The 12,427-nt window shown below is 41.9% G+C and overlaps 1 protein-coding gene across 6 annotated transcripts in view; it reads right to left on the bottom strand.

Moving 5' to 3' along the window:
- Nucleotides 1-12,427, bottom strand: part of BACH2 (BTB domain and CNC homolog 2) — a 392,327-nt gene that overhangs the window by 154,609 nt on the left and 225,291 nt on the right. For 2 of the 6 annotated variants that reach the window (XM_070376587.1, XM_070376588.1), the window contains exon 3: nt 10,802-10,950. The exons of 2 other annotated variants lie outside the window; for them this stretch is intronic. The gene's annotated coding sequence lies outside the window, so the exon portion shown is untranslated. Of the gene's footprint in view, nt 1-1,526; nt 1,688-10,801; nt 10,951-11,263; nt 11,605-12,427 lie in introns of those variants that run through there. 2 more of the 6 variants (XM_070376589.1, XM_070376590.1) reach the window with 2 other exon arrangements.

Raw genomic sequence — 12,427 nt, 5'->3', positions numbered from 1 at the left:
GTGCATAGAGCAGGTCGGTGCCCATCCCTGGTCCCCTCTCCCCAGCACCCTGTCCCTACACAATCAAAAAAGTCCTCCAATCTCTCTGCACCACCACTAAGGAATCCTCCTGTTGCTGTTCTCTGGGTCTACAAGATACAACTTTCTAACATTGAGCCAAAGAGATGGATGTTGTTAAATGGCATTTCAAACAAGGCAATTACTTCTCAAAAAATGATTCAAGGATCCTGTCACTATTTCTTGCAACCTTCTGCCGACACAATTTGCTTATGTGTGAGTTGTGTCTTTCTTTCTTCAGGAGGGGAAAATGCTGATCAACTATCATAGGTAGACACACAGTGCCCAAATGTGGCCAACTTTTTGCTGCTTAAACAGAGAGACACATTTATTCCTCCCAACGCACCACTTACCAGACAGATGCAAAGATGCGGGCAAGCCAGTCATCAGAATTAACAGAGTGATTGTGCTTGCATTACATATTCTGATTTGTATGAATCTTATTTTTAGCCATGCACAAAAGGGCAATAAATGGAAAATCTTATTCTAACCGCTACTTTTTCTGGGCCACCCACACTGCTCCACCTACCGCACAAGTCCACAAATGTGAAAAAAGAAAAAAGAAAAAAAAAACCCAACCCAGGGTTCGTCCTAACAAGGGATGCAAAGTGGCTAAAATATGTGACATTTTTTCCAGTTAGTGTTTGTACTTTCATTCTTTTTCTGTATCAGGACTTTCAGGGAAAACAACGTTGACTTATCTCTGGGCATTTTCAAAGACTCCACGGTGGCAGGGCGGACGGTGCTTTGGCAAGCGTGATCCGCCAGGCACCGCCACCACCCTGTCACCTGCCGCCTGGCAACCAGCTTCCAGCAAAGAAACATACCCCCAAAAGGGTTCTGTAAATTCAGGCAGATGATACCGACAACATCTTGTTTTGCAATAAGGACAGTGTTTTAAAAGTTCCTCAAATGAACAAAGGGACATCAGAAACGTAAACGTTTCTAGAACGGAGCAGGCTGTCAGGAATGATCTTGCCAAAGTTATAGCAATAGTTCCTATCCTAAATCTGCTCTTGGGGTGCTGAGGGCCAGCACTCACTGGGACACAGCATCTCCTTGCCATCTCCCTTCCCTTCTGTGCATTTTTGTCTCTGTCTGCTCCATCCACTCACCCCCCAAACCCTCAGCTCACCAAGCATGAACTCTCGCTGCCGAGCAGAGCTGCTGATGTTGAAAAAACCCACCTTGAGAGCAATAAGAAAAAAAAAAAAAAATTGAGGAAGAGGATGTTTCTGGGGGCATAGAGAGGATAGAGATGAGAGTCTATTTTTGATCACCATCTCTTTAGACTTTTCATGAAAAGTTAAGTTATTAAAGTCCCAGGGTACCAATCTGAATGCTTGATCCCCTGAACCCTCCGCAAAGCACAGAAGCAAACACACGCAGACAGGGATTAATATTTAAAAGTCAGTTCCACCAAATAATGAAGACACGAAAAGAGTCAACACTGAGAAAGGCATCTTTACCTGTGCACTTGCTCATTATCCAGAAACTAGAGGAAATGTTGTCATCCCCGGTAGCTACTCGCGCCCTGCAGAGCTCACACCTTCTTCCCAGAGCAGTGCTGATGAGATGGATCAGAAAATCTTTGAGGGGTTAGAGTCCACTAGCATCAGATCTCTGACTGCTGTTGTAAAAACACGGGTAATTAAGTGTTACGAAAAAGTGGGTCATCCACGACTGAGGTACAACCACACCTCCCCACACTAGACTCCAAATGACTGTGCTGTGACAGGGTGGGAGGGGTCTGAACGCAGCGAAAGCAAAACTTTCATGTGGTGAGCAGTGTTTTAGTTTTCACTAGTTTAGGTTAGAGAAAGTTAATCTCAATGTCAACTGCAAACCAACTAAAAGTTTTTGAAGTTTGACGACAAATGCTGGCTGTTCGTGTCACGGGAAATTTCAGAGACAGTGTCACAAACAGTCCGAGGGACAGTCTCAGGTTTCTGAGACATGCCTGTCGCTGATGAGCGAACGCCGTGACTCAGGGAAGTGAGGAGGTCAAATCGAAACCGAAGGTAGGGAACTGAGTGCTCAGTATCCACACAAGCATCTCCTTCTCCAAGGGAGGATCAAGGCACTGCAGACCACTTCCCACACTGGTACCCGACTCGGGCGTTCCACACAATTTACCAAAGCATCTTTCGACTGTCATCAGAAGAAGGCATCTTTCGACTACTGTCGGAAGGAAGCAGAATATACACTGAGCTCGGCACATTTGTTCATCTGTCATGCAAGAGCCATAGCACAGAAATTTTAATTCAAGTCAGCACACTGTATCCCTATTATATACTAGGACACAAAGGATGTGAAGGGAAGCAGAGGAAAGAACCTAGAAAAAACTGCTATTAAGAACCTAAGGCTTATACAAACGATGATGAGACCTCATTACACACAATGTCTAATATGGATCATTTAAAAATTTTATTTTTTATTTTTTAGCTGTGCTGCGTGGCATGTAGGATCTTAATTCCTCGACCAGGGATTAAATCTGACCTCCTCCCACCCCTACTCCACCACATTGGAAATACAGTCTTAAACCATTGGATCGGCTGCCAGGGAAGTCCCCAGATAACTTTTGAAACATAAAATCTCTTCCAGCAGCTGTTTACTATACATTTAATATTCCATTGACATTAATGTTTGTGGATGACATTCCTACAGCTTTCCTCAGGCGATTCCTTTAACAATCCCCTTCATTTTAATCTGGGTTGTGTCTCAGTGTTCAAAGCCCTTCCTAAATTTGGCTAAGAGTCAGGATTCATCCTGATCCAAAGTTGACGTCTCTCCAAAGGGAAGCACACAGATACTCAGCACAACCCACACCACAGACTGAACACCACACCAGAGGAATCTGAAGAGATGCTTCTCTGAAGAGGGATACCATAAAGAAGACTGAGCACTGAAGGATTGATGCTTTTGAACTGTGGTGCTGGAGAAGACTCTTTGAGTGTCCTTTGGACAGCAAGGAGATCAAACCACTCAATCCTAAAGGAAATCCACCCTGAGTACTCATTGGAAGGACTGATGCTGAAGCTGAAGCTCCAATCCTTTGGTCACCTGATGCAAAGAGCTGATTCACTGGAAAAGACTCTGATGCTGGGAAAGATTGAGAGCAGGAGGACAAAGGGGTGACAGAGGATGAGATGGTTGGATGGCATCAGTGACTCAATGGACATGAGTCTAAGCAAACTCCAGGAGATAGTGAAGGACAGGGAAGCCTGGTGTGCTGCACTCCATGGGGTCGCAAAGAGTTGGACACGACTTAGTGACTGAACAACAATGACAAATGATGCAAAGGAAAACTCTCTGGTTCATAGCACAGAAAGGGCTATATTTGAATATAAAATTAGAATTTTATTGGGGTCCATATTGTTTGGAATATGGTTGGGGAATAGGGGTGGGGAATCTGGCCCATCAACCTTTCCCCCTTCTGCCAAATTGTCTTATAGTGTATCAATTACAAAATTTTACCTATCTATAACACAACCAATTGACCTAACACTAAAACCATCTGGGACCACATTAAATCTTTCTTTTATCATTCCCAAGGCTCAAATAGGATATTGTAGGGTCACTCAAAAATCTTATTTACTGACGGAATCCAGAAATGGAAAAAAGAAGTTAGTAACAGTTTCCACTTGATAAAGACACTGGTGAGTCTACAGGGGTATCTGTTCTTGTAAGAGTTGATGAATGTAATTTGAAGGGAGAAAAATAAGCAACTAGGAGATCACTGTCCTATAAAATGATAACAAAGTTATCATTTCTGAATTCCACCAATTTGTGGGATGTCAGCAGTCCAGAGTACTGCTTGTCAATTTGGAATTGGTTGACGAAAGGAAAGAAGTCTGGAAAAACACAGAAAAGTAGGAGTTAACAGGTAGGTTGCATTTGGGTAGCTGGATTAAAAGTGACTTATTTTCTTTATTCTATTCTGCTATTTTATAAATTTTGTATCATAAGCATGTATTACTGTCATAATTGGGAAAGTAAAGCTAATTATATTTTGGTAAAAGGAAACAATTCATTAGTTTCTGATTCTGTTTTTTCTAGTCACTAAGAACACTTAATACATGGGATCTTTATAGTAACCTGGGCTGGTGACAAAGCAGACATAAAATACAGGGAAAATCTGCTAGAAACAAGAGATTATATTTTCTAGTTAAGCATGACAAGGACTCTAAGAATACTGCTACTCTACAGAGCTTTGCAAACAGTGTCCTTCCTCACTGTGACCATGGTCTGGGCATGCTCCAACTGCCCCAGAGCTCCATAGGCCAGGGACCTCACAGTGGTCAGTTTAATGTGTGTGTCTTTGGAAGAGGGTAGCTATCCCTTGGGTTAAATCATGGCTCACAGAGCAATGGGCACATCCAAAAGAGAGCACACAAACTATTTCTAAAAAGCAACAGATTGGAAATGATGAGAAAAAATTGACAAACTATTTGTACTACAGCTGACGTCAGTTGGTGAGCAGCTCTGTCATTTGCATGGCTGAGTCGAGAACTCACAGTGAACACCTTTTGGAATTTGGACACGTCTATTACCACGCTGGTTACATCACCACTACCTGTACCATCAGCGTATATGCAGAGAATGCAAATTAATCTTGGTGGTGCCTTGAACAGAACATGACTGTGAGACAGTATGTTACAAAGAATCACATACATTCTTAAAAAAAACAGAATTGGCTTCAAAACTATGCCAATGTTTCCCCAATGAAAATAAGAGCTAAATATACATGTTCATGAAGTTATTTTATATAACATTCTTATCATTAACATCACAACTTTTAGAGAGCCTCCAACTAGAATAAACAGAATAAGCATAAAAATAATTATCTGAGATTAAACTCTGGTACTGGAAAGGTGGTAATAGCCAAAACTTGCATGGTTTCTCAAGAAAAAAATGAATGGTATATTTTTCTATTCTAAGTCCAATTAAGACATGAAAATAGGTACAATAAGATCTAAGTTAACTACACTATTTGAAAACAAGAAGATCTTTTTTGATTTGTTTCAATTTTCTGGGGAATTGACAGCTAGAAAATGCTTTCTGTTCAAAATCTTTCCAAAGCAGTTTCTTTTTCTACTTATAAAGGAGCTAACCATTCTCAGTGAATCAGCAGGTCAGTGTTACCAGCTACAAATATCCTCCAGGGTGTATTTCTAACTTTATTAAACCAAAACTACCTTGTTTTCTGAATCTCTATCACTGAAAAAGGGAAGTGGGACTTGTGCGGTAGGGTGGGTGTGGGGTGTGAGAAGGGGCGGGGGTGGAGTGGCGGTGGGAAGTACCAAGGCTAGTTAATTGAGGGTTCTGGTTAGTTGGGTTCCAGGTAGCTGAGCCATCACTAAATATGAATTCAGTGCCTGTATCCAGGTACATCTGATTCTCGGGGCCGTAAGAGTTTATCAGTAGAGCCCCCAAAAGCTGGTCTTTGTTGGTTTTTCTCTAGCTCATGTCTTTTCCTCTGGGGATTGTTGTAGGCAATCTGTGTCAGGGTGTCCGTCTAAAAATCATGGTGTCTGAACTCCTGGGGTGAACTTGTTTTGATTAGAATCTATATCCATGTTGTTTCAACTCAAGCTTAGGGTGCCGGTATCTACATGTGATGTCAAAGATGAAGAACCACTTACTTCTCCTCTCTTAAGACTTGCTCCCCTGAATTTTCTTTTCCATAAAAACATTTCATTCCAACTGTTTGATATCTTAGCAGCTCCCTAAGCAACTGACTCCAAAACTTTTGTTGCTATGCCCTGTTCTCAAAAAGCATGGAGAGTATTTCTAAGCAGGTTTGGAATGTCTGGGTTGGAAATGAAGGACTGATTTATATCCACTGTACTTTGATGATTTTACTTCAATTCTTTTTTGGTTATACTTTTTCCTTGAGCCAAACACATACATACACATTTATGTATGTATATATGTTTATAATTCACACACATGCATTTATTATTATTATCTTTTTGAAAGTTGTTCAGTCGTATCTGACTCTTTGTGACCCCATGGACTGCAGCCCACCAGGTTCCTCTGTCCATGGAATTCTCCAGGCCAGAATACTGGAATGGGTAGCCATTCCTTTCTCCAGGGGATATTCCCAACCCAGGGATCAAACCCAGGTCTCCCGCATTGCAGGCAGATTCTTAACCATGTGAGCCACCACGGAGGCCCATACACATGCATGCTCATAGGTATAAATGATTCTGATATCTTAAGGAGGATGTGGGATAACTCAGAAGTTTTTGAGCTCTTTGAAACTATGGATCCTTATGTACTGCTCTTTAGGAATTACAACCCCTAGTCAAACCTCAAGGGCAGGAACTGAAAAGAGTAAAGTAAAATAGTAAAGGAAAGGAGGCCTGAGGAAAACACGGCTACCTAGGCCCCAAGAGAACTCACTGATGGTTCTCCAAGGCTGGTTTTCTAGAAACACAGAATAAAAAGCAAAATCCACCTCCTTTCCCAAAATTAGGGCCCAAATGGACTAACTCAGTGGGTTCAATCCTTCTTATTCCTCACCGGCCTCCATGTTACTTCTACAGCTGTTTTGTGAGGTATGGGTGCAGTAATATCCAATATTACAGAGATTTGCTGATGGGGTATAAGCTACACTTCACTGGGAGAATGTCAAACAGGCATTAGAGTGAGAAGCCCTGTTGCCAGAGATCTGTTTGCTACTAATTTTCTTTCCAAGTTTCCACTTTCTACTAGGCTTCACTCTGGGGCAAGTCCTGGTCCCGTCTTCAGGTCTGCCTCCAGTGCTAAGACCTGTCAACTGCCTCCACAATTCACGCATTCTGGGGTGTGGTACCCAGACTGATTAATGAAGTCATAATTCACATGAACTGCAGCAGTCCCACGACTGGAGCACAGGGGTGTGCACGTCCTCTCCATCCTAGGAAAGCAGCTTTCCTGCATGCGTACAGGAGATTTTAGTAGAGATGACGGTTATCGATGACAAATTTCCCTAGTGGTTTCGGACCAATTTGTCCTTGTCCCAATAGAAAATCCATTCCTGAGACTGAAGTCTAATATTCTGCAGGGCCCTTACCTTTGCCCAAAGGGTGTCCGGGAAGTGCTGGGGCTGAGGGAGTTGTGAGGGATATGGACACTTATGCTTCCTCCTCCTACTCAAACTACGGCATTCCTGTCAAGCATTACTTAGTGTTCTTCCTGGTATTCTCAGAAGGAAAGTAAATTCTGGTATTCAGGGTATTTTTGTGTGTGTGTAGTAAGATATACACAACATAACATTTATGACTTAAATCATTTTTTAAGAGTATAGGTCAGTGGCATTAAGTTGTTGTTCTAGTTGCTAAGTCACATCTGACTGTTTGCGACCCCATGGACTGTAGCCTGCCAGACTCCCCTGTCCATGGGATTGTCCAGGCAGGAATACTGGAGCAGGTTGCCATTTCCTTCTGCAAGGGATCTTCCCAACCCAGGGATCAAACTCACAGCTTCTGTGTCTCCTGCATTGGCAAGCAGGTTCTTCACCACTGAGCCACCTGGGAAGCCATTCACATTACTGTGCAGCCATGACCACCATCCATCTCCAGAAATTTTTCATCTTCCCAAAGTGAAACTAGTCTAGGACTAGTCTAGGTACATCACATAAGTGGGATCATACAGTATCTGTCATTTTGTGTCTTGCTTATTCCACTTGGTACCTTCATGTTTCATCCACGTTGGAGCATGTGTCAGAATTTCCATATTTTAAGACTAAATAATATTCTCTTGTATACATATTCCACATTTTCTTCATTCATGGTTGAATGAGTTGCTTCCACCTTTGGACTACTGGGAATACTGATGTATGAACATGGATGCACAAGTATCTGTTCAAGGCTCTGTTTTCACTACTTTTAAGTGTATACCCAGAAGTGGAATTGCAGAATCATACGGTCATTCTAGGCTTCCCAGGGGGCATAGTGGTAAGAATCCACCTGCCAATGTAGGAGATGCAGGAGACATGGGTTCAGTCCCTGGGTTGGGAGGATCCCCTGGAGGAGGAAATGGCAACCCACTCCAGTATTCTTGCCTGGAGAACTCCATGGGCAGAGGAGCCTGGTGGGCTACAGTCCACAGGGTTGCAAAGAGTTGGGTACGACCGAAGCGACAGCACACACACATGGTCATTCTATGTTTAATTTTCTGAGGAATCATCATACTGTTTAGTGTTAAGTTTTTTATATTAATAAATGTTTTAGTGCAGTTTTAGGTTGACGGCAAAACTGAAAGGAGAGCACCATGGGGTCCCATATACTCCTTGTCCCCAAATGCACAATATTTATTTTTCAAATTTTATTTTTTAACCCAGGCACATGGCAGTGAAAGTGCCAAGTCCTAAACATTGGACCACTAGGGAATTGCCAAGACATTATTATTTTTAAAATTTACTTATCGGCCACACCACACGGCATGTGGGATTTCATTTCCCTGACCAGGGATTGAACCCATGTCCCTTGCCTTGAAAGTGCGGAGTCTTAATCACTGGACCACCAGGGGAATCCCCATGGCTTTCACAGAGATGCTCTAGGCACTTGGTGTGTTGAACGCTTCACCCAAGGCTGCAGGGAGTGAGCCAGGAAGGGGGCACCAGGGCCAGCAGGAGTTTTCTGTTCCAAGTCACCCAAGGTGTCACAGCAGCATTCTACCTGCCCTGGCTTGTCTTGCAGTTATTAAACTGACTGACACCAAAGGTCATCCACCAGGGAAACCTGAAGTGTAGACGTGGACACTCACAGGTGCCAGCACAGGAAAGCAGGAGGGAGATGAAGGAACATTTGATCCAACCCATTTCTTTTACTTCATGGTGAAGACACTTCATAAACTGAAACTTCCCAGAATGCTTTGCAGAATAACCAATTAGTGCTTGACAGAGATGTTATCATTTGTAAGGGTAGAGTGATAATAGGTAATTACCTCGCTCACAACTCTGTCAGCCCGATTACCAGCCCTGTTACCCTCTGGGCAGCTCCCAGAAGACAATTCTGAATTAATTCCTTCTAGAACTCTTTCATCACTTCTTGCTCTTTTGGTCTTATTTTTCTGATTTTGTGATTTTTATTTTAAAAGCATGCACTTAAATCTATCTCCAGGGTTTGGGGTTCTGTTAACATCTAGGTAGCAGGTAATGCTCCTTCATTACGTATCTGCTTGGGAATTGCTTTATTAAAAGTGACTATTCCCAAGCAACTGCACATATTCATCTTGCACAGGGACCCTCAAATTTTACAGGTGGCCTTGGCTACTTCTTTCTGTGTGATTCTTGGCAGCCCTTCCTTTCTTCCTTCTTTCTTTCCTTCCATTATTTTAACCCTTTCTGATAATCAGTTTTTTTGTCTGTAAAATGAAAGCAATGCCAAATCATGCCAACCATTCCGGTCCTGTTCAATCACTTTATTTAAAAAAAGTGACTCCTCTCAGTTTTAAAAAGTTTTGTTTTTTTTTAAAGTGACTGTTCTCCATTTCAGAGAGTTACAATAAAAGAACTGTAAGCCCTAATTGCTGCTTTGAATGATAACATTAACCATATGAAGTAAAATGTTATAAATCACCTCACCATGCTTATCCACAGATTCAAAATGCCCATAAAATTTCTCAAACATTTCCTAGACAGCATCACTCAGACTATTTTCACACTCACATTGACTCAATGAAACAAAAAACATGTTATTAGAACTTGTACACTGAAAGCTTAGAAACATACAAAATTCATACAGGTTCATAGGTATACGTGTACATTAGCACGTGCGCTCCCATATACCCAAGTGCACAGTTGTTGAGTCAAACTCTTCTACTTTATTCTATGAACATGGACTAAATTGTTCTTGTCTTCCGCAGAGAGGTGACTGGCTTGTCCCAAAGCTAACACAGTAACATGCTTATCTTAAAAATATGTCAGTCCTGAGAACATAAAAGCCCACAAAACACTGGTTTTGCTGGCTTAGACTTTTGATTAGAAGTTCACCTTCCTTTTGCAAATCAAGTCATTTAAGAGTATGAGGGGAAGGATCATACTGGGATGATTCACTCTGAAAGGAAACAATATATTTTCTAGCCCAGGAGAAAAAGGATTTTCCCTTTGGAGTGTGTCTCAAAGCATGATGAGGACACACGGGAAAAGATGGTAGCTGTCACTATAGCCTGTTAACAGCACTGTCAGTCACCCTTGTTGAAAGGCAAGGGCAGAGACAGCCTGGTACTTGTGCCCTGGAGTTGAGCTGGCACAGAATAATGGCATCTACTTGGATGGACTTTCAAAGGTGACAGTGTCGAGAAGACCCTTAAAGTCTCTTTTCTGAGAGTTGAGTTCATGTATTAAGTACAGCATTAATATCTTCATTTTAGTTTCATACACGTTTCTACCTTTATCATTCCTCCTTTCAGTCACGCTTGAGTTACAGCAGTGATTCTCAAAGTAGGGTCCCTGGACCAGCCTCATCAGGATCACCTGGAAATTTGTTAGTAAAGTAAATTCTCAGAGGCCCCTAGATCTCCTGAATCCAGTAACTTGGGCATGAGCTTCAGCAAGCTGGACTTTCACAAGCCTTCCAGGCGATTCTGAAGCATGATAATGGGTAAGATCCACCGAGTTAGGGAACCACCCGTAGGCAGAGTCTAACCCCTGTGCCCTTCCTCAATAATAATTCTCAAGACACTTTGTTATTATTATCTCAGAAAATTCTTAGCCTTTTTTGGTTGGAGGAAAGAAACCTTAGTCAAAACTTACATGTAATTTTTCCAGGTCCTGTGCTGGCTTCGAGTCTTAGGATGCAGGGAACTGGGCGAAGGGAGAGAAGAGAAGGCTACAGCAATCCATTCAGACATGGACCCCAAAACCTTGTGGGGCCACCTTGTGACAGGTCAGCGAGCATCCACCTGATTGGGGAGGAAGACTGTCCATTAGCACAGAAAACCTTGCATGTCCCCTCTCTCCTGCAAACCTGCTACTCCCAATCCTCCGATTTCATGACCTCTAACTTCCTGTGCCTCAGGACCAGTCCAGCTAAATAGAACAGGATAAAATAATCCAGGTATCAATGCTAGGGCTCACCACAGTAAAACACATCCCTCACTGGGTGCTCTTCTGAACCCCAAAGCAGCTTGGACATATCCAGACAGCTATCTCTCTATTTCATCTCCTGAATGTTTTCTTTCAACAAATCAGAACACTTTGGTTCAAAAGACACACCTGGCTATATTAACAAGAAGATACAGGAAACAATGGAGAAGGAAATGGCAGGCCACTCCAGTATTCTTGCGTGGGAAATCCTGTGAACAGAAGAGCCTGGCGGGCTACAGTCCATGGGGTCACAAAGAGTCGGACACGACTTAGCGACTAAACAACAACAAAAAGAGTTGTGAAAAATTTGAAGCAAGTGATAAATTTGAGGATTCCAACTGAAATGAGATGATCCTCTGATACTTCAAATATGTTTTCTTAGAAAATAATAGTCCTTATTTTTTCCTGAGGATAAATTAATACATGCTTATTATAGAACATAAATTTATGGAAAAGAATCAAGAAAAAATAAACATCAATTGCAACCTTGACACTGATAAATCATTCATGGTATTTTGTTGTATCGGCTCATGACCCCTTAAATGAAACTCCTGGGCCAGATACACTTCAGAGTTCAGAACTGCTTGGTGTTAAAGAGTATTATGATGCTAAACTACCATTTGTTGTATGATGCCCCATCAGAATCTGAAGCAGCACCCCGTAATCACACACATTAGAATCTCTGCAGCAAAAGAGATGCATATTCTTATTTGGTCAGAAAAAATAGAGCCTCACATTAATTCAGGTCAGATTTTTCTACCAAACAAGTCACCAAGAGACCTTTGTGATGTTTGAACCAAATGCATTCAGTACTGGAGACTAGGGATTGTGGACTGGTATTCTTTTCAGATACACAAAAATAGAGCACAGTTTCTCCTTTTTGAGTCAATATTATATGAACGTAAACATTTCCTCAAGTTATTAAAAATTCTTCAGAAACATGCTTTTCAATGTCTGTGTAGAAAAGTGTTTTATTTCATTATTTCTCTCATTTGGGGAATGACATATTGTTTTCTTTTCTTCTGTTATTGCAGATGACACTTTGACAGATGTATCTGAATATCAAATCACCTGAATGTATTTTCCTAGGTAGATTCCTACAAAAAGAATTGTGGGGTCAAGTAGAGTGAGCTTTGAGGGTCCTGGTGACTGTTCAGAAAAACTGTACCAATTTACACTCCTGCCACAGCATGAGTTGTGGTTAATTTGTTTAGTTACCCACTTTATTGAAGGCACAGGAGAAACGCACTTGCCCATCACATACCTTAACAAAGTTCTAATCAGGGACAACCA

Source organism: Bos mutus, chromosome 9, assembly GCF_027580195.1.
Source record: "Bos mutus isolate GX-2022 chromosome 9, NWIPB_WYAK_1.1, whole genome shotgun sequence".
NCBI lineage: Eukaryota > Metazoa > Chordata > Mammalia > Artiodactyla > Bovidae > Bos > Bos mutus.
This window is presented reverse-complemented; position numbering and strand designations above follow the sequence as displayed.